Source organism: Nannospalax galili, unplaced genomic scaffold (genome assembly GCF_000622305.1).
Source record: "Nannospalax galili isolate Female #2095 unplaced genomic scaffold, S.galili_v1.0 scaffold340, whole genome shotgun sequence".
Lineage (NCBI taxonomy): Eukaryota > Metazoa > Chordata > Mammalia > Rodentia > Spalacidae > Nannospalax > Nannospalax galili.
This window is the reverse complement of record NW_008347519.1, coordinates 934757-945578: the sequence shown is the minus strand read 5'-3', so window position 1 is coordinate 945578 and position 10822 is coordinate 934757.

Below are 10822 nucleotides of genomic sequence, written 5' to 3'. Positions count from 1 at the left end.
ACTAAATAATTCCAAGTCACAAAAATACTGTGTTGTCAAGGCTGGAGAGATGGCTCAGCAGTTAAGAACACTGGTTGTTCTTGCAGAAGACCTGGGGTCGAATCCCAGCACCCACATGGCAGCTAACAACTGTCCCAGTTCCAGGGGATCTGATGGCCTCATCTGTCCTCCCGGGCATTGCATGACACAGGTGCACTTACATATATGCAGGCAATGCACTCATACACATAAAAATAATAAAATATTTTTTAAAAAAATACTGTGTTGTCAAAGGTTTTATGGACACATTTTTAAATGTGGTTTTAAATAGAGTTAGGAGTGTACTTCTGTGATAGAGCACCTTTAACATGTGCAAGGTCCTGACTTCAATCCCCAGCACCACAAAACAAGAAAAAAATACCAAAAATGTATTTTGTTGTTCACTTGTCTTTTTGGCAGGAGAGCTCAACTATGTGCAAGGGCCTGATTTTGATCACCAGCTCCACAAAAACAAAGCATACCAAAACTAACACAGATTAGATTCGGGGGTTTGGAAGAAAAACTGGTGAAAAATAAGAAAAGGTTTACCACCTCCATTTAAAAAGAAGCCTAGGGTTAAGAGCACTTACTGCTCTTGAAAGAACTGGATTTGGGTCCCAGCACCCATATATCAGATCATAACCTGCTGTAAAAAGAAACCTAGGTCGAGCCGAGCATGGTGGCGGTACAGCCTGTAGTCCCAGCACTTGGGAGGCAGAGGCAAGCGGATCTCTGGAGAGCCGAAGAAAACGCAAAAGTGGTTCCAAACCAAATTTTACTGAGCTCAAAGTCTAAGGTCTTTTTATGCATCAGGCTGCTTCCCATTATATGATTTAACACTTGAGGGCTAGGCAGAGTGTGTATACTATCTGTATAAAGTGAAGCACTTAAAAGAAGAAAGAATCTGGCCTGGTGTGGTGGCGTATGCCTTTAATCCCAGCATTTAGGAGGCAGAGGCAGGAGGACCTCTGAGTTCAAGGCCAGCCTGGTCTACATAGTGAGTTCCAGCCCAGCTGAGGCTACAGGAAGACCCTGTCTCAAAAAAACAAAAAAAAAAAAAAAAGAGGATCTTAAGATGGGTGAGGGAAAGGTGGCCATTTCAAACCTGTAACTTTAGAGTTGGAGGACTGCTGAGCATTGGCCAGCTGGACTACATAATTCAAAATCAGCCTGGGCTTCAGAGAAAGACCCTGTCAAAAAAAAACAACAGGGCTAGAGAGATGGTTCAGCGGTTAAGAACACTGGCTGTTCTTGCTGAGGACCCAGATTTGAGTCCCAGCACCCACATGGCAATTAACTACCATCCACACAACTCCAGTTCCAAGGGATCTGGTGTCCTCTTCTGGCCTCCATGGGCATCGTATTCATGGGTGCACTTACTTGTAAGCAAAACACTCATACACAAAAAATAAATTTTTTTAAATGTTTAAAAATATAAAAGGTTGGCCGGGCGTGGTGGTGCACACCTTTAATCCCAGCACTAGGAGGCAAAGGCAAGCGGATCTCTGTGAGTTCGAGGCCAGCCTGGTCTACATAGCGAGTTCCGGGTCAGCTGGGGCCACAGGGAGACCCTGTCTCAGAAAGACAAAAAAAAAGAAAAAAAAAAAGAAGGAAAAAAAAATATATATATATGTATGTATATAGAAGCTTACCAAGGACTAACAAGATAACTCATCAGGTAAAGGTGCTTGCCACCAAGCCTGACAACTTGAGTTTGATTCACAGAATCCACCTGACAGAAGAGCACCAACTTGTATTTGCAAGTTGTACTCTGACCTCCATACTGATGCTATGACACACAAGCACCCACTTACTCTAAACAAGTAAATAAATAATTTTTTTTTAATTTTGATAACAGGGGGGTAGGATGACTCAGCGGTTAAGAGCATTGACTGCTCTTGCAGAGGACCCGGGTTCGATTCCCACCACCCACATGGCAGCTATGAATCATCCTTAACTCCAGTTCCAGGGGAATCCAACACCCTCTTCTGACCTCCGTGGCATTGCATGACACGGGTGCACTGACATACATGCAGGCAATGCACTCATATACATAAAATAACAATAATAAATAAAATATTATTTTTTTAAAAAATTGATAACAAGGTTAGCAGGAAGCATGGTGGCCCACATCTGTAATCCCAGCACTAAGGGAGCACAAGCTGAAGGATCACAAATTTAAGTCCAGCCTGGTCTATACATGTAGACCTTACCTCAAAACAAATAAAAACCTATCTGGTTCATCAGAAACAAGGGAAGGCTAAGAAAAGCTTAGGTAGACATTAAGAACTATGTGTAATATAGTATTACAGACCTTGGAACGGGGGGGTAAAAAAAGTGTGACAAAACACAATTATGTACTTCAGTTAATAAGTCATATATAAATAGGAACTGGAGAGGTGGCTTAGTGGTTAAGAGATAGTATGCTCAGAACCTGAGTTCCAATAACTACCACCTGTAACTCCAAATTCAGGGGATCTGACACCCTCTTTAGGGGTTCCAGGGATACTGCACTCACATGCACACACACATGTTCCTTACATATACAGAGACACAAAAATAATTAAAAATTGAATCTTAAGCTCCTTCTGATTTAAAAAAAAGGTAAGAATAGGTCATGCAAAGGGTGGCAAATATACCTTATTAATGTAAGACACTAGGGAGAATTAGATGTCATTCATCTAGAGGAACTCTCTATACTATCTTTTCAATGTTTAAATAAATCGAAAGCTGTTTCTAAAAATTAAGTATAGAGGGCTGGAGAGATGGGTCCGCAGTTAAGAACACTGGCTGTTCTTGCAGAAGACCTTGGTTTGAATCCCAACACCCACATGACAGCTAACAACTGTCCTTAACTCCAGTTCCAGGAGATCCTATGGCCTCTTTTGTCCTCCATGGGCATTGCATGACACAGGTGCACTTCCATACATGTAGACAATATACTCATACACATAAAAAAATAAAAATAAATATTTTTAAAAAATAAGTTTAGCCAGGTGTGGTGACACATGTCTTTAGTCCCAGCACTTGGGAGACAGAGGCAGGTGAATCTTTGTGAGTTCAAGATCAGCCTGGTCTACATAGTGAGTTCGTTCATGTCAGCTGGAACCACAGAGAGACCCTGTCTCAAAAAGACAAAAAAAAAAATGTATAGAATCCAAAGAGATGGTTCAAGGGTTAAGAGCACTGGCTGCTCTTGCAGAGGATCTGGGTTCAGTTCCCAGCTGTCAGTTTAAACTGGCAGCTAACAACTGTCTGCTCCAGGTCCAGGAAATCCAACAACCTCTTCTGGCCTACACAGGCTCTGCACACACAGGTGTACTTACATACCTGCAGGCAAAACACTATTTTTTATAACGTAAAAATAAGGGGCTGGAGAGATGGCTCAGCAGTTAAAAGTACTGGCTGTCCTTGCTGATGACCCAAGTTCAAATCCCAGCACCCACAGGGCATTCCTAACTCCAGTTCCAGGGGATCTGACGCCCTCTTCTGTCCTCCACAGGCACTGCATGACACGGGTGCACTAAAACACATGCAGGCATAATACTCATACATATAAAATAAAAATAAATTAAAAAATAAAATGAATTTTAAATAAAGTCTGGCAATGCACTATGTAAATGTATGTTTGTGTATATGTGTCATGTACATTGATGTACACTTTGTTGTTCTGGAATGTTTTGTTTCGTTTCTGAGACAGAGGCTGGCTATATAGCCCTGGCCAGCCTGGAACTTGATGTATAGATTAGCTTGCCCTCTGCCTTCCAAATGCCAGGATTACAGGCATGCGCCACCATGCCTGACACAGCAACTATTATCAGGAAGGAAGGCAGGCAGGGAGGCAGGCTTGCTTGCTTCCTTCCTTCCTTCCTTCCTTCCTTCCTTCCTTCCTTCCTTCCTTCCTTCCTGGTTGTTGTTTTGTTTTGTGGGGTTGTTTGTTTGTTTGTTTGTTTGTTTTTTGACACAGGGTCTCAAGTTATCCTAGACTGGTCTCAAAACTCCCTGGGAAACAGAGGATGACCTTGACCTCCTGATCTCATGCCTCCACTTCTCAAGTACTGGGATTGCAGTGTTTGACTAGACCAGGCCTTTCCATTCTCACCTTTGATTGTTTTCTTTGGTTTTGACTAATGGTAAAAAAAAGGTGAACTCTTTTTCAGGATTGGGAACTAATTCCAAAATATCACTGACCTCTTACTATTAAAATGTGTAAATGCAAGCATAATGAGATAGTTTTCCATAAACACATCACACTTTGTCACCCAAATGAGTATTCTCATGTCAAGATAATAATTCAAGAAGCCTGTATCCTTGTTTTAATGAGAATACTGTTCAAAACATTTTCGAGAATAGCCTTCAGTGCTTTAATATTCATTTAGTTCAGTGCTCAAACTACAATGAATATTCATTATCTGCAGGTGGATCTGATTTATGAAAATAGCCAAAAGAACTCAGGCTAAGGCTGATGAGTAAACAAGATAAGAAATCTGGGCAGAAAATGTTTCAAATTTTTTTGAGTTTAAAAAGATAACATGGTGCATATTCACTAAATAAAATAACAATTCCATTTCCAAGATTAGGTCACTTTCTCTGCCATGAGTTCAGGTCAGATTAGATTTTGTTTTTATTTTTTTAACTTTTTTATGTGTATGAGTATATTGCCTGCATGTATGTAAGTACACCCATGTTGTACAATGCCCACGGAAGTCAGAAAAGGGTTTCAGATGCCCTGGAACTGGAGTTACAGATGGTTGCTAGCCTCCATGTGGGGGCTGGGAACCAAACCTGGGTCCTCAGCAAGAGCAGCCACCGCTCTCAACTGCTGATCCATCTCTCCAGCCCATTTTATTTTTTAGTGTTGGGGACTAAACAAAGGGCCAGTCAAATGTTCTACATATCCGCAGTCCTCAGAACTAGATTACCAAGTAAGTTATGAAAAAGCTTTTAGTTTTAATAATTCCTTGGATTTAGGAATTGCAAGGGATTGCAGACCATGACTATTTGATGAAGATAACAGAGTTACTCTACCACATCATCATACGGATTTTGTGTTCTGTCTTCAGAAGCTGTACTTTTCTCCCCAGTCCACTGACTTCACACAGCACCTTGCCATTTCTCACTGGGATATTCAAGTAATAAAGTATTTTACTTTCCGTCAAATTGGCCTCCCTAATTTTTTTTAATTTTAGATTTATTTATATATTTATTTATTTATTTATTTATTTATTTATTTATTTATTTATTTATTTAGGGGGAGCACCTTTTTCTGTCAGAGGACAACTTTCAGGAGTTGGTTTTCTCCTTCCACTATCTGAGTCCCTGGGATGGAACAGGTCTTCAGGCTTTGAAGCAGGCACCTTTACTTGCTGAGTCATCTCTTGGGCCGCTACTTAGGAAAAAAATTTTATTATTGTGTGTTTATACGTGTTGGAGGCAGCAATGAACATGAGGAAGTCAGAGGACAACTTTGTGGCGTTCTCTTTACCTTTACCCCAGTTTGGGAATTATCCTCTGAGCCATCTTGTCAGTACCTCCCTAATGTTTTTGTAGCTATATATCCTTCCTTCACTCTGCTCCTCAATGCAGATTAGGCCTTTCTACTCCGGTTAAAAGTCTTTATGGTTCCACAGTATCACCACAGAGATGTAAAGAAACAAGTGTAACAGTGCTGTTCAAAGTCTGATACTCGGGGCTAGAGACATGGCGCAGCAGTTAAGAGCACTTACTACTCTTCCAGAGGACCCAGATTCAGTTCCCAGTACCTATATGGAAGCTAACTCTCATCCTTAACTCCAGTTCCAGGGTGATCTGAAGCCTCCTTCTGGCCTAAGGAGACACCAGGCACACACGAGATGCACTTATACACATACAGGCAAAGCATTCATACACATAAAATAAAAATAAAATCTTTTCAAAAAAGCAAAGTTTGATATTGATATTTGATACTCATTTGCAATATGTAATGAGACAATTTCAGAAACTAAGTATTTAGAAAATTTAATAACAATTTGACAGAAAATTTTATTGAATATAATGATTGATTTTTTTAAGTGCACTTTCAGTGTATTTTATAAAAATAGGATACAGACATGGTGGCACAAGTCTATGATCTCAGTATTGGGAAGACAGAAACAAGAACATGACAAATTTCAGGTTATCCTGGGCTATATAGTGATATGACGCCTCAAAATTTTACAAAAATAATTTAAAAGTCAGGAGTAGTGGTACATGCCTTTAATCACAGCCCTCCATAGGCAGAGGCAGGTAGATTTCTGTGAGTTTGAAGCCACCCAGGGCTACATAGTGAGAATCTGTCTACAAAAAATCAAAGCAAAACACACACACAAGAGTAGGGCCAAGCAAGTGTGGCACACGCCTTTACACCCACCACTTGGGAGGCAGAGGCAGGCAGATCTCTGTGAGTTCGAGGACTACCTGGTCTACATAGTGAGTTCTAGGCCAGCTGGGTCTACAGGGAGGTCCTGTCTCAAAAAAGACCAAAAAATAAACAAAAATAAAATTTAAAAATTAGAGCAGGTTGGGTTTTTTTTTTTAACTGACCTGGTCCCTAACCACAGTTTGAGACACACTGGTCTATACAATTTTCCAAAACATAGGGTTTCCTCTTATACCTCCATGCAGGCTCACATTCTTGTCTCTATTACTTGACTTCTTTTGCTCCTGGAAATCTATTCACACTTCAAAATCCTGGACCCATTCCTTATCTACCTTGGATGCCTGTCTATCTCAGCCTTAAAAACACAGCAGACTAGATCTCTCATCTTTGTATTTGTCTCCTACCCTTCACTAGGTTGAACCTGTTAATATGGTTATCTCTTCTAACAGCCTGAATTCTTTTTTTTTTTTCTTTCTTTTTCTTTTTTGAGACAGGGTCTCATTGTAGCCCCAGCTGTCCTGGAACTCACTAGGTAGACCAAGCTGGCCTCGAACTCACAAAGATCCGCCTGCCTCTGCCTCCCTAGTGCTGGGATTAAAGGCGTGCACCACCATGCCCAGCCAACAGCCTGAATTCTTTATATGCCCAGATTAGGATTATTTTTGAGAGATGGAGTATTCCTTATACACTGAAAGATGCTTCTTAGGTTATAAATTCTGACAGGTTACTGAGTCAAAGGCTCATAACTTTACATTTGGTTTTGTTTTTGTTTTACTACCAGGATTTAAGCCCTCCTCTGATAGTACTTGGCAAATTAATTTACCACCCTAGAAGACATTTCAGGATGCCAAGAAGCTAGATTTTCGAACTCACTGGAAACCAAAAGGAAAAAAAGACACAAAGCTAGCCATCCTCTGGTTTATGCCTTTAATCCAGCACTCAGGAGACAGAAGCTGAGGCAGAGGCAGGCAGATCTTTGTGAGTTTGAAGCTAGTCTGATCTACACAAGCCAGTTCCAGGCCAGCCAGGGCTACATATTCTGCCTTTAAAAAGGGATGGGGAAGCGGGGGCTGGAGAGATGGTCAGTGGTTAGAGTACTAGCTGCTCTTCAAGAGTACCTGGGTTCAATTCCCAGCACCCACCTGGCAGCTAACAACCCTCCATAACTCCAGTTACAGGGGAATTCGATGCTCTCTTCTGACCTCTGAAACCATTGCACAACACGGGTGGACTTACATACATGCAGGTAACGCATTCAGAACACACAAAATAAAAGGAAAATATTTTTTAAAGGGATTGGGGGGGCAGCTGGAGCAATGGTTCAGCAATTAAGAGCACTGGCTGCTCTTGCAGAGGACATGAGTTAGGTCCCCATCACTCACATAGTGGCTTAACTGTCTCAGACATCCAACGCCCTCTTCTGGTGTCCACAGGCATCACATGACACAGGTATACTTACATACCTACAGGCAAAACACTCATACACATAAAATAAAAATAATATATTCTTTAAAAGGCATAGAAAATAAATGTTTCTACAAACTATTCTGTCCTTTTGGAGTAAAATCTGTGTTAACTGCCCTGTTCAAAGCTGCACACACCTGTAAATGGCATCATCAACTTGTTTCTGAGGGCCTACCAGACTATTGGGCTGGCTCAGGCCTGCTCCTGAGCCGAGTGAAACAAGCAGCCAGATCAAACAAGTGCACAAAGACCCACGAAGCCACAGACGGTGGGAAGAATTAATTTAAGGGAATCCAGAAGGAAGGAGGGGCCCAGGAAGGTGAGTTTGAGCCAGACCTTCCTGAGTCTCTGAGTGGAGCAATCTGCTAAGATGAAAATCTCCACGTGCCCGGGGAAGACAATCCTTCTGGCATTCAGCATCCTCACTCCTCTTCCACCCACTTTCTCCCCTTTCTTCACAGTCTCCCCCACCCCTTTCCTGGAGAACTAGGACTAAGGTTACTGTTTCCCTTCCTAGAATGAATCAGTAAAGACAATAAAGGGAATATTGAACTTTGATCAAGTGAGATCAACTGCTCTGTTCCACCTTTGAGAATAGAGGGGTGGTCTTGAATAGAATGGGGGGGGCTGGGAAAGAGGAAATGCGGTCCAAGCAGGGGGAAAAAATGAAAATTTTCTATTTCTACCTTCTCCAGTTTTGTCACCTCCCCCCAAGACACACACACACACACACAGCCCTTGGTGTAGTTCCTTCTGATTCCCATCTCTCCCTTCTCTTTCTCACCCCCCCCCCTTGCTAAAGTCTGGAAATTCCTTGTTCTCAGCGGAAGGGAGTAGGCGGGTGTGTGGGAGTGGTAGCCGTAGGAGGAAAGCGAACAGACCTCTCAGCAGCTCTGGCTGCGGGGGTGCTCTGGGCCTTTGGTGGGACCTGGCAAGTCAAGGGTTTTTTTTTTAATGTATATATTTTTAAAACCACACTTAGGGGCTCCGATACAAATCTACAGATACACAAGTGGATGTAAAAAAACACATAAGCTCAAGATACTGTCAATAGTGTTCAATCTACTTAGCTTTCTACAATTTAGTTTTCACATCCATTCTCTAAACCTCATGGCAAGTCTAAAACAAAGCTGCAGACACACGCTCACACCCGGGTTCGCACCTGGACCCATTCTCTTAGTAGTAGACAAGCCCCTTCTCTCCATCTCTGTTCAAACCCAGGAGCAAAAGTCAGAATCAGTTTGTCCCCCTTCCTCTTTCCAGGATCAGGACCCCAGCTGCTAGTAAGTTGCTGCTCCCTGGCTTCACGCCCCACTCTTCCTCCTCCCCCTACCGCTCCACCAGTGGCCCTCTCCCTCCACACCCCGGGCCTCAGCGCCGCCCAAAGGACCTGTGGGAGGGAGGGGGGCGCCCGGAGCAGAGGCAGCGTGGGCGGAGGATGTGCGTCACAGGGAGCGTGGGCAGGGGGAGGGCGGGGGCACGTGAAAACCCGAGGCCAGGGGCTGGCAGCCCAGACTCCAAAATAACCGGAGGGAGGGGGGAGGGGCGCGATGCACACTGGAGGGATCCGGAGTACCCCAAGGGAAGCCGTCTACCCGGGCACTCCCTTCGAGAGAAGGGAGTTCAGGACTCTGCCCCTTCCTATCATCCCCACTATCTTTGGGGGTTAGTGGACTGAAGACAGACTCTGAGCTACTGAAATCTCTCCTCCCCATAAAGGGCCCATCCCTCAACCAGAAACGGCAAGATCCCTTCACCAAGCCTGGAATGTAGAACCAGTCCCGGCCCCCACCACCCACGCCCTGCCGGGGCAGGCCACTCACAACTGCGGAACAGTGGGGCGGGGCTGAGGTTTTGAACTGGGGGGACGTTGCCTGTGGCCAGTCCGCCCGGTTTCCCACCGCCACCCTCCCATTTCCCCAAGGCCTACACGGACCCCACCTACCCACTTCCCCCTCCCAGCCCTCAGAGTCGAGCCGTGGGCGTTGTGTAATGGGAACCAGATGGGGCTAGAAGAAACCGAGGGGGTTGGGCTCCTTGAAGGCTGTCCTCCTCAATGGACAGACATGTCGCATGCTCCGGGCCTGCTAGTCTTCCATAACACGGTCCGGAGAGGTCCGCTAACAGATGACACCAGAGAAGATAGCCTCATTTTCCCGACACTCGTCCTCAGTAAATAGGGTGCCACGAGTAGAGGAAGTCAGGGTGTCCCATTCCCGTCCAACCTAACAAAATTTGAGTCCAATCCAAGCTTGAACAAGTGGAGGCTTCTGGGTTAACCCGCCCATCTCCAGTCCCCAAACTTCGGGGACAACTACCGGCAAGGATGGAGGAGGCCTGGGTTTCCGAGGTCCCCCTCCTCAAATTATACCTTTGGGGACTGGGAAAGAGAGCTGATACCTAAGGGACTCTTAGAGAGTAATACGCTCAGTGACTTGCCCCTAGTGCACACTGTATAAGAGATGCTCAAGGAGGAACCGCACACGTAGCCTTTGCCAACTTTTCCCGATCGCTTCTAGTATTTACACTAAAACACCGCGGCCGGCGGGTGGGCAGCGAGCTTCCACATAGTTGTTTAGACGCGTGTTCACGTACTTGCTTTGTGCCTTTGTATACCTGTGCGTGGTTGTGAAACTGTACTCTCAGCTCAGAGGGGTAGGGGTGGTGGAGGGAGTAGGAATGTAGCCGCGGGGCGCTCACGTGGGTACGTGGGCGCGGAGAGGGCCGGCTGTGCATCCGGCGGGGGTGGCACGGAGCGACCTGCCCCGCCCGTTGGGTCCCCAAGCTCCCTCCTCACAGCCCGGCCTCGGTCACCTCGGTCCCCAACTCGGCGCCCCTACTCCGAGTCCCCGCCTCCGCCCCCGCCTCCTGCTCCACACCTCCTTCCCCCCACAAGTCTCCTCCTCTCCGTCTTTACAGCAGCGTCTCGGCCCAGAGGCCCCG